The following is a 20,653-nucleotide window of genomic DNA, read 5'->3' on the forward strand; positions in this document are numbered from 1 at the left end:
CCGCTTTTCTGAAATCCCTTATCCGACCCTACTGTCCTTCACGTAACCTTAGATCACTTCACTTACATCTTTTGGTGGTCCCCTCCTTTAAACTCTGTAGATCTGGGGGTCGAAGATTCGCCTTCCTCGGCCCCAAACTTTGGAACTCTCTCCCTCTCCCAGTTAGGACCTCTGGCACTCTCATCCAATTTCGCAAATCACTAAAAACCTGGCTCTTCCCACAATCCTGCTAAATCCCCTCTGTTTCCTCAGCACCCTTTCAGCGCCATGATACCTCCGGTGACAGTGCGCTATACAAAATCCCCTTAACATAACATATATCTCTTGCATTACTGGGCATCATCATAACAATTTTAGAAAAAAATTTGCTATTCCCATTTTGAATTTTTGTTATTCAAGCTTTGCATGTTATGGTTATTTGTGGGGCCTTTAGGATCTCTGAGTTATTGAGTAAGTCAACCTCTCAGGGGCTAAAAGCCTCTAATGTTTCAACCACAAAGCAGTCTCTACGTATTTTATTGGAATCCTCAAAAACGGATCAAAAAGGTAAAGGGGCTATTGTGCTATTGCGGAAGCTCAGCCACCCACTTTGCCCATTTTCAGCTTGGTTCAAATTTAGAGCAGTGAACGCCTATTCACAAGAATTTGTTTTTCAGCACTAGGATGGTTCTGTTATAACAGCATCACAAATCTTAGCAGTCTTACGGAAAGCTTTACGTATCTTAGGTCTCAACCCTATGGAATTTGGTAACCATTCATTTAGAACAGGCGCGGCTTCAGAAGCTGTTAGAGGGTTTTTTGCGCTGCAACAGCTGAAATGTTTAGGCCGTTGGTCATCTAACTGCTGTTTAAAGTATGTTAGAGATTTAGCCAAGTTATAGATCTGTTTTGGCCTTCTTAACATCTTTTTCTTTTTAGGTACCCTGTTGACCCAACCTGAATCCATGGCAAAAGTCTAGATCGTCGGACAATCCTTTATTAAGTGTGCAGCCAAGCAGGCTGAACAAAACCATTATGGACCTAACCTGGTTTTAGCTTTGAGGACATTAAGATTGATTGGTGGGAAAAAAGTGGCATGCGTTGGGGTCAATTGTTGCCGTTGTTAAATGGGTTATTTTCTTCTAAGACATGCCCTAATGTACTACTTATTCATTTGAGGGAAAACGACTTGGTGCAACTTTCGGGCCTGAGTCTACTTATTGAGATCTTGGGGTTAAAGGCTGTATTGGAGGCAGTCTCTTACTTGTCAGGTCGTTTTTCCGCTGTTGGAGCAACATTGAGGTCAATGCGTTTTTATGTTTCTGGCATGGTCTTTACATCTATTTAATTACGGAATTGGTTTGAAATGCTGACTTCAATTTGACTCAAATGGGGAACTTTGCACAATTCAAATACTTGGGGGGGGGGGAGTGGACAGGAAAAACACCTGTTCAGGGTTTTTTCATGGTGGCAGATTTGGACGGAATTGAGGCAGGCAGGAAGGGTTGGGGCAGGCAGAATAGCTTAGGACAGAGGGAAAACAGATGACAGAGGAATGAGGCAGGAGGTAGGAAGGGGACAAACTAAGGGGTGGGGGACGAGGTTCAATATGGGAAAAAATTTGTGGAGGATCAGTATGGAGAAAAATTCATGGAGGGTCAATATGGGGAAAAATGTGTGGGGGCTCAAGTAGGGGTGGCGGGGGGTTACATTTGAGTTGTGTTAACCTTGCTTGCATTATTGTAATTGAATTGGTTGTTGCTAATAAAACGACCTTTTACCCCAATTCGGCCTGTGATGTAATTCATTGACCGATGGGGAGCCTGGGGGTGGCATTTAATGAATGTCCACCCCCGGGCTGCTTCGGGCTGATGGAATGGCCCAGAGCGAGCGCGTGCAGGCAAGGCGTCTGCTTTGGAATGTAACATTTTCAAATGCTGCGTTCTAATCGTTAGTCAGTTGGGGGTCCCCTGAGGCAGATAGGCAGCAGCGCTTCACTTTTCGTGTGCCCACCCCCCCTCCCTCCAGTTCAGATATTTATGTTTGGGTTAGGTTTTTGCAGGCTTCAGTGAGGCTTAGTTTTTTCCTGGAGGCAGATTTGGACGGGATTGAGGCAGGCAGGCAGGGTTGAGGCAGGCAGAATAGCTTTGGACAGAGGGAAAACAGAGGACAGAGGAATGAGGCAGGAAGGGGGACAAACTAAGGGGTTGGAGTCAAGGATCAAGGTGGGGAAAAATTCATGGGGGATCAATATGGGTAAAATTTCATGGGGGATTAATATTGGGAAAATGTCAAGGGGATCGAAATGGGCAAGAAGTCATGGGGGATCGATATGGGGATATTTGATGGGAGATCAAGAAGAGTAGGCGGGTGGGGTTACATTTCAAGTTCATAGATTGCATTATTGTATTGAATTGTTTGTTGCTGAAATAAAAGCGACCTTTCACCCCCATCGGTCTGTGATGTTGTTCATTACCCGATGGGGGACTGGCATTCGAAGAATGTCCACCCCCTGGCAGGTTCGTGCATGGAATTGCCCAGAGCGATTGCGCGCAGGCCAGGGGCCTGCATTAGAACGTGGCGGATTCAAACACCGTGTTCTAATTAGTTGTCAGTTGGGGGTCCTGAGGCAAGGTAGGCGGCTGCACGGCCGTTTTCATGCCCCTCCCACCCTCCCTTTATTTGGATTTAGTTGTCCTACTGTTTAGGTTAGTTTCCTGGGGTACTACGGAGGCTTCCTTTTCTTGTAGGCAGATTTGGACAGGATTGAGGCAGACAGGGAAGGTTGGGGCAGGCAGAATAGCTCAGGACAGAGAGAAAACAGAGGACAGGGAAATGAGGCAGGAGGTAGGAAGGGGGACAGAGTAAGGGGTTGGGGTCGAGGTTCAAGGTGGGGAAAAACTCATGGGGGATCAATATGGGGAAAAATTCATGGGGGATCAATATGGGGAAAAAAATAATGGGGGATCAATATGGGGCTCAAGTAGGGATGGTGGGTGTGGTTACATTTCAAGTTCATTGATGGTGGGTGTGGTTACATTTCAAGTTCATTGATTGCATTATTGTATTGAATTGTTTGTTGCTGAAATAAAAGCGACCTTTTACCCCCCATGGGTCCGTGATGTCGTTCATTGCCCGATGTTTATTCTATGAAACAGGGCTTGCAATCACTGAGCGTGTTCTTTTGGCACGGCCCAAATTAACTTATCATGAGCAAACTGGTCAAGTTTGCTCATGATAAGTTGTATTTATCTGTCCCTTGAGTCAGGTTGCACCCCATTGATTAAAAAGATAAAAGTTTAAAATGATAAAAGATAGATGTTTACCACAGAAGGACATCGTTAAAGATCACATCGTACTAACAATGATTTAAAAGCTGGTGAAATTTAAATTCATTTACAATGTACACTATTGTATTGGTGGATTTTTACAGGTTGTGTCAATAATGCAGTTGTTGATTTTTTGTTGTTGGTATTGTATACTACTGAGGTCTTTCTTTTGTCTTCACCTTTGCGCGTTGGTTGTGAGCACGCAGTGGGGGCCAATTACATTGCACGTTCTAAAGTAAGGGGATTCGTTTAATCTCTGCGAGGAGTTTCAGTTCGGAGCTGCCCATATGGTCCACTGAAGAGTTTGGAACACGATAATTATGTTACAGGAGGAATACAGGTTAGAACCAAAACATAGATTAATTGAGTGTCTCGGCTGTATAGCACATTTAAATGGTATTCTGCACACAAAAGTTCAATTTTTGCAGGTAGAGTTAGTAAACATTTGTTTTTCACATTTCAGTTGGTGGTGACATGCATGCTGGTACTTTTTTGGCAAGATTTGTGGGTCAAGAGATCCCTAGACAGAGTCAAAGTGTGGGGTTTAATCTGTTTATTATCATTTATTTTTTTTACTTTACTTAACAAAATGCTTTTTTGAAAATTAAGGATGTTCAAATGTACAAATTAAAAATCTGTAATGCTCTATTTATACAACAGTGACCCCTGAGGAAAGGTATGTTCCCAAAATGCATTGTTTGAACAACACTGTAAATACTCAACGTTTGAGTGCATGTCGACGTGCTGCAGTATAAGGCCTGGATGGCAATTTGCAAGCATATGTATATTAAAATCACAATGTTTGAAGTAAACCTTGAAGAAGATTTATAAACAAGAGAAACAAGAAAAATACTGACATAACTGGATCTAAATGGCTTATATTTACACATATATTCCTGATGGTGTGCACCTTGGAACTGTTGCGCATGTGGGCATCAGCTGCTTTACTTTTGGCACAGCCAACATTGTCAAAAAGCCCTCCTTCTGCGAGCGCCCATTTAGGACGCCGGGCAGGCAACGGCGTTTTCATAATCTTCATCTTTATTCTTGTGATAAAACAATGCCTTACTGTATATTCCACTGTGTTCAGAGTTTTGTGCTGAAAATAAATAAATAAAAGGAGTAAAAAAAAAACAACGTCTGACATTACATGTCTGCATGTCTATTGTGTTTTGCATTTAGACCTTCAGCTGTCGCTTTCCCACCTATCTTTACTGTGTCCCTTTCCATCTTTACATTGTACCTGTATACTAATTGGCATCTAATTATAAACAGTTAAACATAACTATACGTTGGCTTTTCATATCAAGCCCAAACAAGAATAAGCTTCATTTCCCCACTTAGTAGGTCAAACTTTCCTTATGCTGTCAAAATAGTTGTGAGCTTCTACCAAAAGCATACAAATGAAACACTCTTTTATCTGTTTAGCATACCAATGCTTCCGCTGATCCAGCACACTTCCAGCGTTCTTGCTGCAGACATGTTGTAATATAGCATTTGCTGAGGCTCTGTTGGGTTGAGTCATTTGGCCTTTGAGGGAGGGGGGGACATTCCTTTCTTTATATGCTTACAAACGTTTATGAGCCATGGTCTGACCTGCCTGCCACCCCTCCACTTGCTTATCCACATCCACTTCCTTTAATGTGCTCCCCCATTCTTCGAAGTTTTCTATCTATCATATCCACATCATTGTTTGGTAACATGTCAATTCCCAATGCTCTGTTGACTTCAGACCTCTGCCCATTTCTCTGTACCCAGTCCGATGCCTGGGTTGCCATTGTGAATAAATATGTTCTATTCCATTAATTATTTTCAGCTTTGCTGTAAAGAACCAGTTACATTACACAAGGACACATTCATTATTTGGTAGGCACAGGGAGACTAATTGATTTGCCCAGTATCAACCATGTGCTCACCTTGTTTGAACAGTTTCATCATGTGCTCAAAAAGAAATTTGGCTTTCTTACGTTTCTTAGCACCCAGGATAATATGCTGCATAACCAAACACCTATAAGGTCACAAAGGCGATACTGATGTGTGTGTGCGCAAGACATGGCTGGCTGCCTGCATGGAAGTGGACACACTGCAAGATGTTTCTAGAGCAGCATGTTGCCAATTTGCTGTCAACTAGCACTTTAGTAGTGGCATTCATTTAGAAGGCTTTAATGTAGGAGGGAACGCGTGCCACGTGACCCAAGATGGCCTCCTAGCTACGGGGCTCCACATCGGTTCAGCCGGTGTAATTCCGTTGATTCCAGCAATATTTCCGGCGGTCTCAAGATGTTTCAGGCATTAGAACACCCACTGTTCAGGATGATGTCTCCATTTGGTCATTTGCTCCTGTTAGGCAATTAAATATTGCAGGTGAATCCTCCGGCTATCCAGCAGCTGACATTTAGTATTTTCTACCTGCATATTTCTCCTCAGAATATGGCCTACATTATTCAGGAATGTTATTTTTCTCTATTTTTATTAACGTTCTCCTCATTTTTTGCAAATGAATGGTGTTTTTATATTGAAAGGAACGTTTGCCTGTGGGGATTTTGTTTCTGACGTAGTGCTTTACGCAGATTGATTTCCATTACTGTATAAGGAATTTCTGACAGCTTGTTGTGCTGGTCCGTGGGAAGAAGCAAGGGATTGTTACGTTCTGTCAAAGGTCACTCTTCCAACAAATCAGCCACCTGCTCTACTCGGATTAAATCCACACACAATTCCTCACAGTCGTTTGAGAAAATGGCACAGTCGGTGTCCTCTAGCACTACGACTTCGCCTACTAATGCTTCTAAGGCACAATTGCCCTCATATACTAACAAAAGAATCAAACAGGATCCACCTTCCCCACCTAAATCTATATCCCCTGTTTCATTGGACACTGCTTTGGAGGAGATGCGTGCATTGCAACCTTTTATTGAAGATACAAATTTCTGCTTACAGACTTTGGATAACAAATGGTCAGATATGGATTCTCGTTTATCCTCTGTGGAGCAACAGATGAGTGAAGTACAGGACTCATCGGCCAGAATTACCTGCTTGGAGAAAGAGGTGCTGCAATTTAAAAAATCATCTGAAGATCTTGAAAATAGAAACCAACGCAATAACCTCCGTTTATAAGGTCTTCCTGAAGGTCTTGAAGGCGATGACCCTGTTGCTTTCTTCCTCACTTTCCTACCACAACTTCTAGACCTTTCCACGTCGACCAAATTAAACATTCAACGCGCACATCGATTAGGTCTGCGCCTATCTTCCGCCTCTGCTCCTTCCAAACCTCGTGGAGTAATTCTTCTACTTTTGGAATTCACCGACCTTTTAAAAGTCTTGAATGCAGCCAAACTTAAGAAGCAACTCTCTTGGTCTGGTACAAGACTGTTCATCTCTCAAGATGTTTCATATCCACTGTTAAACTTAGAAAGGAATTCCTAGTCCTGCTCTTCATTCTCGTGGTGCACGCTATGGATTATTTCACCCTTGCCTGTTTAGGATCACCTTCTTTTTTTTTATATTTCTTTTTATTAATACAAGGCATTCAACAGAGTGCATAGAAGAGAGGTTAAACATTACCACATAGCATTACAACATATCAATAATACTTGGGGGGATGGGAAAAGAAAGGGGGGGGCGAAATACTTTAACATGCAAGGGTCACGGGGATGTAGGTATATCCAAAATAGAGTCAACCGGTGGTACACAAATCTCCCCCCTGTATCAATTCCATAATCCCCACACAGTCACCCATTTTCGAGGTCGGCCTCTGGCCAGATAGACGGTCTTTTCTTGGAACATCCACACCAGTCCATGCTCTCTTTCCATTCCTCAATCGTGGGCGGTCGCTTGGATCCCCACTGCTGTGCTATATTTCGTTTCGCTATCATTGCCCCGAGAGTGGCCCACCCGGTCTGTGCTGTGTTTAAATCTGTAGGTTCCCAAATATTAAGGAGACATCTCCTCGCCTCTGGTAACATCGTCACCCCTAATACCTCTCGCATAACATCATGATACGAACTCCAATACTCAACCATATAAGGACATTCCCAGAGGATATGGAGGAACGTGCCCATCTGCCCACAACCTGGCTGCACAAACCATCTTCAGATAGCCCCATCCGGACCAAGCGTGGACCTGTGACATACACCCTATGTAATATTTTCAACTGAACTAGCCTCAATCGCACTGGAATCGCAACCTCCTTCGGGGAGGACACGGCCCATTGCCAATCTTCATCATCTAGTTCAATACCGTCCCTCGTCCATTTATCTCTCAACTCGACAGAGGTCTGCTCTGTGGTTAATCAATTTCCTATAAATGAGGGAAATAGTTCTATCCGGCAAATGCCCATCCAATATTCTATCCTCCAATGGCGAGGCCTCGGGTATCTCCTCTTCTGCCGGAACCGCCGATTGTAGGGCATGTCGAACTTGCGCATAGCGGAAATACTCCGCTCCATTCAACTCAAATTCGGATTGTAATTCAGCATACTTCTTAATCCTGCCCTTGACCCAAATATCGCCAATTATAGCAATCCCTATCAAGTCCCACTTATCGAAACCCTTTGTGTTCCAAAGCTTGCCCAGTCTGTCCGAGCCAAATAGTGGAGTGGCCAGGTTAAGGCGGCCTCTCCCTCCCAAAGAGCTAGTGGAGTTGTGCCATATCCGAACAGCTACCTTCATCGGTCCAGTCAAACTTTTCTCTGCCGACTTGGCATATAAAGCTCTACTATAATTTCCACCCGGGAGCAGCCACCTATCCATTGCATACCCGGGGTCCGAATTAGGTCCATACGTACCCTGGTTTATGGCTGCCAATTGAGAGGCCCAATAGTATCTCCTGATGTCAGGGAGGGCAATACCACTGTCGTACCACGGTAACATCAATTTAGCCAAAGCAATACGAGGTCTACCCTCCCATAATAGACTACGCTGCACCCCTCCACCTCTCGGAAATAACTGGCCGGAACTATATCCAATGTATTCTGGAGGGCATACAGAAAACGAGGTAGGGATATCATCTTAAAGAGGGCCACCCTTCCCAACAGGGAGAGGTAGCTTCCTCCAGCTGTTTGCATCGCTTTTTAATCTAATTAAAGGAGGAAGGAGGTTTCTCTCGTATCAAACTGTGGGGTCCATTGAAATAAAGATCCCCAAGTACTTAAACCCATCAGTAGCGATTTGAATCGGGCAATTTTGTGGGGGAATCGTGGTGTCACCACTCAGAACAAACAAATAGGATTTCCCCTAATTTATAATAAGCCCCGAATTCCTACCGTAGGAGGCCAAAACATCACAAACGACAATTAGGAACTTTCTGGGTGAGGTCAAATAGAGCAGAATGTTGTCCGCGTATAAAGCGATCCGGTCCTCTACCTGAGGGGACCATCGAATACCTCGAATTGAAGGCTCCCAGCGGATCCAGGCTGCCAAAGGTTCAAGTGCCAGTGAAAATAAAAGGGGAGAGAGTGGACATCCCTGTTGTGTGCCTCGCCCCAGACAAATTGTAGCTGAAACTGGGTTGTTTACTACCACCTGCGCAAGAAGTTCAGTATATAACAGACGCACCCAACTAATAAACTCCGGCCCAAATCCAAACTTAGCCAAGACTGTCCACAAACACGGCCATTCTACCGTGTCAAAGGCCATTGTTGCGTCAAGTGACGCTATTATAGCCTGTTCCCTCAGGGTATGAGCTCTTGCCAATACTCCGTGCAATCTGCGAAGATTTAAAACCGAATTTCTATGGGGAATAAAACCTGATTGATCAGCATGTTACAGACCACTAATAACCTTAGCAAGCCTGTTGGACAATAGTTTAGCCAGTATCTTAGGTTCCACGTTCAATAAAGAGATAGGCCTATAAGAGGCACAGTTGTTTTTTGGTTTCCCTTCCTTATGGATAACTACGATAGACGCCACTCTCTGATCATACTGTAATACTCCCTGTTCTCGCGCTGCCACAAACATACCTCTAAGATAAGGGGCAATCCCATCGGGCCTAAGCTTGTACAACTCAATCTGGATTCCGTTAGGGCCTAGTGCCTTACCAGAGTTCAAGTAGCGCACTGCCAGGGCTACTTTAGCAACAGTGAGGGCACTGTCCATGAAATCACGGTCTTCCTCAGCCAGGCATGGAAGTTGGATATCTCGCAATAACAAGTGAGAGTCCATCTCTGGTCGCCCCGTGACCGAGGTGTACACTATTCAAAAATGTTCTGCAAAACTGTCCACTATACCCTGGGGGTCTGTTATTCGCTCTCCCTCTGCCGTCTCAAGTTCTGGAACAACACGATCAGCCCTGTCCTTTTCATCTAACCAGGCGATAAGCTTCCCGGCCTTATCTCCGACATCATATAACCGGCCCTGCTGCTCTCTACTCGGGGCTCTGGCACTTTCAGTGACTAATGCTCTATACTCAAGCTGCTTGACACTCAGGACATGCAGTTTAGTCCAGGTCACCTCCTGTTCCAAGTCCGCCTCAATACGAGTAATCTCAGATTCTATTTTTACAATTTCTTCGTTCCGATCCTTCTTTGCTCCTGCAATCAGTGATAACGCCTGGCCCCTTATGACTGCTTGAAAAGCCTCCCACAGCGAAAGCGGAGACGACACCGATCCCTCATTTTCCTGAAAATAATGTTCTAAAGCCTTACAGATTTTAGGATTGTGCATGTACCAGGGATTAATGGGGGCTACCCTACCACCCGATCCCGAAGTTATATCAAATCTGAGCCAGAGTGGCGAATGATCCGATATGCCTCTAGCAAGGTGCATAGCCTCTGTGATGTAATACGCTTGGGCCGCCGGCACTAAAAAGTGATCGATACGTGAGAGACTACCATGGGCACCCGAGTGGAAGGTGAACTGTCGTTGGTCCGGGTGAAGCAATCTCCAACTATCGACCAAACCCAATGCATCCATAAACTCAGGAAGCCATCTTTGCGCCCGCCCCGTATCTCTAGGGGGATGCCTATCCAAAGTGCCAGAGACCACGGCATTAAAGTCATCTCCCAAAATCAGAAGACCCCTCGGGAGGTCCAGAAGGACTTTCCCTAAATCAACAAATGTGGTTGCCTGCATACCTGGGGGGACGTAAATTGACAGCAAGGAGAGGGCGTGCCCTTCCCAACGACCCAACACCCCTATATATCTGCCCCTATCATCCTCAATAACGGAGTCAATCACCATCAGGAGCGTCTTCCTAATCAGAACCCCCACCCCCCTGGACCCTGAGGTGAATCCTGCATGCGCCACCAATCGGTACCCCATTCTGTGCATTGCCTTGCATGAGTTCCCCACTAAAGGCGTCTCTTGAAGCAGGACTACATCAGGGGCATGACGTTTAAGAAACTGAAGAACCACACTGCGTTTAATTTTGTTCCCCAACCCATTTACATTCCAACTTAACACCTTCAGCTCCCTACCCCCCATCGTAAAACATGAAATGGGTCAGTCTCCTCTTCAATTCCTGCACCTTAAACATGCCACTATTCTGAATGAAGCCTTGAAATGCCATGTCTACAACAAACAATACAAAAAAATAACAAAAACTGCCACCCCCAAACAAACCCCATTCACCACCCCCCTCCCCACACCCCTGCTCACGGTGTTCATCCGCCCTCAACTCGCAGTGTGCCTGTCGCCCCATACTCTAACTACTAAACTATCGAAAAGTAACCCTGAGGAGGAGTGCGACCCCCGATTCCCCGCCAGACCCCAACCAGGTCTTCAGACCTGGTAAAACAATTTCTACAGCTGACTTGTCTGCGTATTATTTTCAGTCAGTCTCTACCCCTCTACTTGGTCAACCACCACCTGCAATAACGTTAGTTCTTATTCTTGCTCCTGCGCGCTATCCTCTTCGTCTCAGCTCCTTCGCCGCTGATCATTCTGAGAGGAGATGGCCTCCAACCAGTCCGAAGCAATTTCAGGATTGTCAAAGAACATTGCCCTGCCCGCATGTTCAACTCTCAACTTGGCGGGGTACATCATGGCGTACTTCAGTCCTTTATCTCGAAGTTTTTTTTTTACATCTATGAAGGTTTGCCGTTGTTTCTGCACCGCCTGCGTAAAGTCCATAAAAAAACTTAGGGTGGAGTTCTCATACTGCAGAGGGCCCCCGGTCCTGGAGGCTTGCAGGATAGCGCCTCTGTCCCTGAAGTTGAGCACCCTCGCAATCATCGGCCTGGGCGGTGCCCCAGGTTGCGGTCTCCCTCCCGGTATCCTGTGCGCTCTTTCAATTGTAAAGAAATTCCCCAGGCCTTTGGGTTTTAAACAATTGAGAATGATGTCTTCAACAAAAAGGTCAGCGGCTTGCCCTTCAGCCTTTTCAGGCACTCCAATAATACGCACGTTGGTTCTACGGGCCCTCCCTTCATAATCATCCAACTTGCGACTTCACTGGAGGTTTTAAGATCTCGGACTTCCAGTTGTAACAGTGCCACATCATCTGTAAGACTGGAAGTTTTGATGTCTAGTGATTTTACTTTTTCACTGGTCTTCGTGAGGTCCGCTCGGATTAAATTAACTTCTATTGTGACCGCATCAAGCTTATGATCTAGGAATTCCATCTTCTTGCCGAGGGAGGTTTTCACCCTGTTGATTGCGGCCATCACATCTTGTAGAGCAGGCTCTGCTGTAGTGGCCAAGTCCCCCGCTGTTCCATCCTGCGATTTCCCAAACCCAGTAGGCGACCCTCTGGGTTGCGTGTAACGATCTAATTTGTTAGATTGGGTGTACCTAGCTCCTCTCGCCGTCCTGGATTAGTTTTTCCGTTTCAGGTTTTGACGCCATTTTGAGGACAGAGGGGAGTCAAACAAGGAGCTGTAGAGATCCCACAACGATGCGTCAGATACTGTTCACGCCACACCGACCACCTTATATGCACTCCTGCTAGTCAGCGCAGACCTTCACCCGCGGGCTCAACTCCGCTCTTCAGGGGGGTGGGAGGGCCGGTGATCAACCCAGTCGCATTAATCATCAAGCACAAGTACACCGCATCAACCTGTAGTGTCTTAGGTGATGGCTACTCCACAGGGCGCCCTCTCGCCATGATGGCATTGCACTGTGCGGCCATGGTCTTCAACGTGGGGTATGCGCCGCTCTTCCGGCACCAACCACAGCAGTTCTATGCATCCCGCATGTTGCGCCACAGCTACTGCGTATGACTCGCCCATTTCATGTTGGGGTCTTCTTGATTGCCAATGGCTCTACTGAATTATAATCTCAGGCCCCCGGGTTTACCACCAGCCTCACGCCCCCAATGCAGCTTGGTTCATAGAGCCTGCAGTCTCGACGTATTACCTCTGGGCTTCCGATGCGGGATGCGCTAATCCATACACCCCCACAGCTCGCGTGCCCCCGCCTGTGTGCACATCAGTGATGCATTGCGGGAGGCAGCAAGGGGGGGGAGAAGCAGTCAAGCAAGCGCCAGGAGCGCGGTTGGAACTTTCACAGGGCCGGATCGGGGGACTTCCGGTCTCGGCCCCGATGTTGATGCACTCTTGCCGGGGCCTGCTAACAACCTGAGGCCCCGGCTTCTGGGCCCACAGGCCGCGATCTTTAAAGTGCCGTTTGCTCCAGTTCTCAGGGGCCGATCAGGACGCGGGATGCAGCGCCCAGCACCGCTTCCCTCCGGCGACCTATTTTTAAGGTCTGATGACAGGATTACATGCAGGATATACCCCGGGGCGGCGGGGGTCTCGGGAGCCCGGGACTCAAGTGGCCATTTTGGACGCTCTCGTAGCTCCTGTAGGATCACCTTCTTGAACAAGACTTCTTCTTTTAAGAACCCAGCCGATCACAGGAAATTCATCAACTCTCCCTCCTCATCCTCGATGGAGATTGCTGGTCCTTCATCTCAAACTTGAACTTTAATATTTTTTCTGTTGTATTTGATCCTTCTTGTTTCCATTGAAGCATGTTTCTTTGATTAATAGTCTTTTCGATTCATTTTGTTTTCTCACTGTTGTATTTTTGTTATTGTTTTTTTTGCAGAATCAATGGAATTCAGTGTATACCCGTCTTATGTTCCTGCTCCTATTTATGTTAAATACGGTGTCCAGATGTGATGAGTTGCCCTCCCTGTTGGGTGTGCTGTCTTTGTTTTGGCCGTTGGCACTCCTCATTTTACCTTATGTCCCCCTGTAAAGGTATGCATTGCAGTTGTCAGAATTCTGACATGTACTGTCTCTTCTTGTTTCTTCTTTTCTCTCTCCTTTTTCTTTTTCCTCTCAGTGATGTTCTCCCTTTTCTTTTCCTTATGATATTGCAATTTTGTCCTATTTTATTTTTCTCTCTTACTGTTTATGCCTTTTCTATAATTTGTTTCCTATGGCTCTTTTATCATCCATCTCTATCCTTCCTTTGCCTATTCATTTCCTTATACTTCTATATTATTGTTAACTTTATTGTTGCATATATGATGTTATTTTCTTCCATTCAGAGTTGTTACATGGAATGTAAAGGGTTTTATTAATCCTATCAAAAGGCAGATCATTATTTCCCATTTAGCCTGCTAAAATCCAGATTTAGTCTTATTACAAGAGACCCATTTGACGGAGACTAAGTCTGTTAAGATTGAAGTAATTGGGTTGGTTCAGTTCTTGTTTCCCCCACAAATACAAAGAAAATGGTGTCATTATGTTATGAGGGGGCGACCACTGAGCCTTGCTTAGGCCTGGTCGCCCCCTCGCTCCTCCTGCTGCCTGCCTCCTTGCTCCTGTGCCCCAGCACTCGCCTAGGGCGACCCAGCCGCCGCTGAGCCGCCCGCCCGCACCAGAATTTCCCGCCGCTGCCTCCCTGCGGCCCGCCCCCCGCCAGCCCATTGGGCGACCCGCTCCCGCCACCGAGCTGACCCTCCATCCCGGCTACCTTTTTATGTAGCCCCAACGCACGCGCAGCGTTCACGCGCAGCGGGCGCGCCGATTGTGCCCCGAAGGCGCGCAAAAGGTAAGCCCGTCTGCACCCTTCCGCGCCTGGACCGCGCCCAGCGCCAGGACCCCTGGCCCCCGCAGAGGCCAGCCCACCCGCCGGACATACGACGCCGCCACACTCAACGCACTCAACACCGGGCGAACCCCTGGATGCTACCGAGCCACCCCGCGACGCACCCACGGACCCTTCTGCTGCCGATCCTGCAACTTCTCCTGCACCGCACCCGCCAAGCCGAACGCCAGCAGCAACCACCTGAAGTGCATCCTGCTCAACACCCGCTCCGTCCACAGACATGCCGTAGAACTCTGGAACCTGCTCGACACCACATCTCCAGACGTCACCTTCCTCACGGAAACCTGGATGAACGCCTCCTCAGCGCCCGACATCGCCATCGCCGTTCCGGACGGATACAAGATCACCCGGAGGGACCGCGTCAACCAGACTGGAGGAGGCATCGCCATCGTCCACAAGAACACCATCCGCATCACGACCAACTCCGACGACACCTTCACCGCCGCCGAACACCTCCACTTCCAGATACACACCGACCCCAAGACCACCCTCAGAGGTACCCTCATCTACAGACCCCCGGGACCACGCACACAATTCAGCGAAGACATCGCCGACTTCATCAGCCCGCACGCCCTCCCATCCGCTGACTACATCCTCCTCGGGGACCTCAACTTTCACCTGGAGAACAACAACGACCGCAACACCACCACCCTGCTGGACAACCTCGCCAACCTCGGACTCAAGCAACTGGTGACCACCACCACCCACTACGCCGGCCACACGCTTGACCCCGTCTTCTCCTCCAGCAAGGACATCTCCTTCAGCCACTCCACGGGACTCCACTGGACAGACCACAGCTGCGTCCACTTCAGCTTCAGAAGGACCACGCTCCACCACCACCCGCAACAGGCCCCCCGCAGAAGCTGGAACAAGATCACAGCCGACCAGCTCGCCACATCCCTGAGCCAGAACCCCCCCGCCAGCTCAGCGAACCCCAACCAAGCCGCCAACAACCTCACGAGGTGGATCAGCAACTGCGCAGACAACCTCGCTCCGCTGAAAACCCCCCCCGCCAGACCCGGCTCCAAGAAAGCATCCTGGTTCACCGACGAACTCAAGAGCTCCAAGAAGAACTGCAGAGCCCTCGAGAAAGCCTGGCGCAGAGACCCTACTACAGACAACATGACCACCCTCAAGCTCGCCACCCGAAAACATCACTAACTGATCCACGCCACCAAGAAAACCACATTCAAGGACCGACTGGACAACAACCCCCACAACAGCAAGGAACTCTTCAACATCGTCAAAGAGCTCTCGAACCCTAGCGCCGGAAACAACGACATCACTCCCTCGCAAGACCTCTGCAACTCGCTCGCCTCGTTCTTCCACAGCAAGATCGCAGACATACACAACAGCTTCAGCACACAGCCGACGCACCCTACGGCCGCACCAACGCCCCCCACCACCACCCTCCTCGCCTGGACCCTGATCAACACCGAAGACACCATCAGAACGATGAACTCCATCCACTCCGGATCTCCAACAGACCCCTGCCCTCACCACGTCTTCAACAAGTCCGACTCCGTCATTGCACCCCACCTACGGGACATCATCAACGCCTCCTTCGACACCGCCACCTTCCCAGAGAGCTGGAAGCACGCTGAACTCAGCGCCCTACTGAAGAAACCATCTGCCGACCCCACCGACCTCAAAAACTACCGCCCCATCTCGCTTCTTCCTTTTCCTGCCAAAGTCATCGAGAAGACCGTCAACAAACAGCTGGCCGCCTTCCTCGAGACAAATGGATCTCTCGACCACTCGCAGTCCGGCTTCCGGGCCAACCACAGCACCGAGACTGCCCTCATCGCAGCCACCGATGACATCCGAACCCTGCTCGACAACGGAGAAACAGCGGCCCTCATCCTCCTGGACCTCTCCGCGGCGTTCGACACGGGCTGCCACCGCACCCTAGTTCAGCGCCTCAACAACATCGGAATCCAGGAGAAGGCACTGGAATGGATCATCTCCTTCCTCGCCGGAAGAACACAGAGAGTCCGCCTCCCCCCGTTCAGATCAGAGGCCACCGAAGTCATCTGTGGCGTACCACAAGGATCATCACTCAGCCCCACACTGTTCAACATCTACATGAGCCCCCTTGCGGCCATCGCACGCCAACACAACCTCAACATCATCTCCTACGCCGACGACACCCAGCTGATCCTCTCCCTCACCAACGACCCCGCCACCGCCAGAACCAACCTACACGAAGGGATGAAAGACGTAGCCGAGTGGATGATGAACAGCCGCCTGAAACTGAACTCAGATAAGACAGAAGTCCTCATCCTGGGATCTTCGCCCTCCGCCTGGCACGACTCCTGGTGGCCCCCTGCCCTGGGCAACGCACCCAAACCAACAGACCACGCACGCAACCTGGGCTTCATCCTGGACTCCTCCCTCTCCATGACCAGACAAGTCAACGCCGTCTCCTCGTCATGCTTCAACATCCTGCGCATGCTACGTAAGATCTTCCGGTGGATCCCCACCGAAACCAGGAAGACGGTCACCCAGGCCCTCGTCACCAGCCGACTGGACTACGGCAACTCCCTCTACGCCGGAACCACAGCTAAGCTCAAGAAAAGACTCCAGCGCATTCAGAACGCCTCATCACGCCTCATCCTGGACATTCAGCCACATCTCCACACACCTGAGAAACCTGCACTGGCTCCCCGTCAGCAAGAGAATTACGTTCAGACTCCTCATCCACGCACACAAAGCTCTCCACAACCAAGGCCCAAGATACCTCAACGAACGCCTGACTTACTACACTCCCACCCGCCAGCTTCGATCGACCAGCCACGCCCTCGCCGCCGTCCCCTGCATCCGAAGAGCCACAATGGGAGGAAGATCCTTCTCCTAAATGGCGGCCAAGACGTGGAACTCCCTCCCCATCCACCTCCGAGTGACCCAAGACCACCTCGCCTTCAGGAAGCAACTCAAGACCTGGCTGTTCGAGCAGTAGCAGACCCCCCTCCCCCAAGCGCCTTGAGACCCTCCGGGTGAGTAGCGCGCTATACAAATGCTTGATTGATTGATTGATTATGCCAGAAACGATTTAAATGCTTTGTACAGACATAGATACTGAGGGTAGATGGTTCTGGTCAAATTACTTATTAATAACATTTCTTTAATGATATTTAATGTATATGGCCCAACTCAACCAGACTATCCTTTTTGCCTACTATTACAAGTAAGTGTATTCAGCACAAAGATGAATTCTTTATACTTGGAGGCGATTGTAACCAGATTATGGACCCCTTTATTGACCATAAATCCCAGGTACGTTTTACTCCCCACAAAACTCACAAGCAATTTCACAGTACAATTTTGCAGACACACCTCGTAGATGCCTGGAGACTATGTAACCCTGATCAGACAGAATTTTCTTTTTTCTCCCCTCCACATGAGTCCCTACCAGATTAGACTATATTTTCCTCTCCAAACCCTTAACTCAAAATCTTATCTTTTCTTCGATTGAACCCATTTTGATTTTCCATGCTCCGGAGATTGCTGACTTTGATTTGTTCCGCTCGCAATCCAAATCCTCTTGATGGAAATTCAATAATTTCTTCTTACAAGACCATGTTTTTTCCTTCTCCTTCACTTCCTTTGCTGAGGAATTCTTTTCCCTCAATACAAATCCTTCAGTCTCTCCTGCTGTGGTGTGAGATGGTTTTAAGGCCACTGCTCAAGGCTTTATCATTGATTTTGTCTCCAGGAAAAAGAAAATAAGCCTTAATCAACATAAAGCCCTGATAACCAACATCAAACGTTTGGAACACCAATTTTATACTTCCTCATCAGATTCGACCCTGTAGAAGATTATTTGTGCTAAGCTGGACTTTAATAGAATATTTACTTCAAAGCATTGCCCGGTATTATGGTGGACGAAACAAGGTTGGTACACTCTTAGCTAATTATCTTAAATCTGGAAAGGAAAGGGTGCTGATAGACTCTATCCAGTCAATGGATGGTGGACATCTATTTAAAGATCAGGACATTCTAGATGAATTTACGAAGTTTTATAAGAATTTATTTACTCCAGAAATACCTGCATCGGACTCTTTTATTGTCACTTACCTTAGCAATATCCCTCCCCCTTCTTCTACAGATCTTGATTTTACTTCTCTGGAGACTGACCTTTCGATCCAGGAAGTTACTACCTCCCTCAACTCCCTAAAGAAAAATAAATACCCTGGCCCGGATGGGTTTTCGGTAGACTTCTACCTGCATTTCTCAAATCTGTTACTCCCAATTTTTTTTTATTTACCAACATTTTTGTACTACTGGTACAGCAAGTGACTCCTTTGAAGCATCTATATGTCGTATTCATAAAGAAGGAAAGGATCCCAAATTCTGTGAGAATTACCACCCTTTATCCATGATAAATCCATACTAATATTATAAAGAGAGAGCCCAAACCTTTGAGGCGGGTAATCTCAGTAACCACAGCACCAATCACAACACCGAATACAGTGTTGGAAAGGGCAGTTTCAGCAGAAGGACATAGGCTATGCAGACGGCCACCATATACATTTTTTTTATTTTTTATAAATAGTTTTTATTAACTTTTCAAGAAACAGTGGTGTTCATCACAATCATCCAGTGCAAGACATACAATTGTACCGTAGGACACCATATACATTTAAAAGGTAAAAGAACCGTGCCAGCAAAGTAGTCCCTTGTGGGCGTGTCTGCGTTGTGCTGTGGGCGTGGGCTGGGGGCATGACTAACGCTGGGGGCGTGTGGTACGGCCATCACATCGTGGGCAGTGGGCGCGTGATTGGGGGCAATGTGAGTCATACATACAAGCGTCAATTGCGTTGCTGCGCAGCATCGGGAGCATGCGAAACGCTTGGGGCGTGTGTCCGGCCTTCATGCCATGTAAACGCAATTGCGGTGCATCAAGGGTCACGCTGGGGGCATGAGAAACGCTGGGGGCGTGTGCTACATTCTGCCCTTCATGCCATGTGGGTGGTACATTAATCAGAAGATCATCTGCTGTGGCCGTGTGCTGGGGGCATGACAAACGCGTTCAGCTGGAGGCCTGGTAATAACATTACTGCAGCCTGTCCTGCGCGCTGTTACTGAATTCTCTCATTCAACGAAATTAGATGGGTCTGCTACCATCAACCAGGGCTCTAGCCGCGCTCAGGCGGCGGATCAGTACACTAATTACATGCGCCTGATAACATCAACCAGGGCTGCAGCTGGGCCTCAAGCGGGGGAAAATGCGCCTGCTAACATCAAACAGGCCTGCATCTGGGCCTCAAGCGGGGGAACACGCAAATGAGCGTGTCTGTGGGGACAATTACTGCAGCCTCTCCTACTCGCTGTCACTGAACTCTCTCATTAAACGGATTTACCCACGGCTGATAACTCTCTCATTCAACGACATTACACGCGCCTGCCAACATCAACCAGGGCTGTAGACGGGCTCAGGCGGAGGATCACTACACCAATTACACGCGCGTGCTAACATCAACCAGGGCTGCAGCTGGCCCTTCTCCGTCCCTATTCTAATGAAATAAAAAATGTGGTCTACCGCGAGATTTTAAAATAAATTGCCCTTGCCAAATACACACATTCTATTTTATACCCGGACAACGTCGGGACGGGCTGCTAGTTTAGAATATAAAATTGTCGCTGAACTATTGGCATTATGTTGGAAGTTGTGTCTTGAACATGGCCAGCACTAGCATTGTTCATTGAGTTTGATTATACATATGTGCTATGTTCACAGTTCAATGTGATATGGCTTTATTGTTCATGTGTAAGTTGCTGATGGAGGACTCTGGCCGTTTTCTTTAATTTTTGTAATTGGTCTGAAAACTATTTGGTGTTGTCTGCAGGCTTTGTTGCGACATGCAGACATGCTTTTACAGAGGTCTGCTGTCTGCAGTTGAGATACACGTGTCTGCACCCAGCTGAGTTCTTTGACAGTTGGGCCATTGACACGTGTTTCCGCATGTTTCCTGCCCCACCCAGCTGAGTACTATAAATAGACTTCCAGCACAATGAGACGTGCTTGCTCTCGTTGTTACAATCCCCACTCACCTGATTTCCTTCAGTTTCCAGTCACGTCTTCGTCTTCTTCGATTCCCAGTAACATCTTCGGTCTCTAGAGCAACACAACCACTTCCTGAGCTGCATTCCGGCTGGATAAATGCTCCGACCTGAAACAGAAGTGCTTTTCAAGTAAGGCCTTTCCGATTCCTGCGCTGATTGCACATGAAAGACAGGTACTGTTTCCTTTTAATTAAAGTTGGAAATTTCGATTTGTGCGCTTGCAGAGAAAAGTGTGCCAAAGACTTTAAAAGCCTTAAAAGCAAGAAGGGAAAAGACTCATTTTTA

General features: G+C 47.7%; 1 long non-coding RNA gene across 1 annotated transcript in view; it reads right to left on the reverse strand.

Annotated features, from left to right (window-relative positions):
- Nucleotides 1-3,856: 3,856 nt before the first annotated feature.
- The window catches only part of LOC144761944 (uncharacterized), a 61,285-nt gene continuing 44,488 nt past the window's right edge, over nt 3,857-20,653 (reverse strand). Inside the window, exons 3-4 of the long non-coding RNA XR_013595968.1 lie at nt 20,357-20,475; nt 3,857-4,407 (exon numbers count right to left, since the gene is read on the reverse strand). This is a non-coding gene — a long non-coding RNA (uncharacterized LOC144761944). The remainder of the gene's footprint in view (nt 4,408-20,356; nt 20,476-20,653) is intronic.

This window comes from Lissotriton helveticus, chromosome 6, assembly GCF_964261635.1.
Source record: "Lissotriton helveticus chromosome 6, aLisHel1.1, whole genome shotgun sequence".
Lineage (NCBI taxonomy): Eukaryota > Metazoa > Chordata > Amphibia > Caudata > Salamandridae > Lissotriton > Lissotriton helveticus.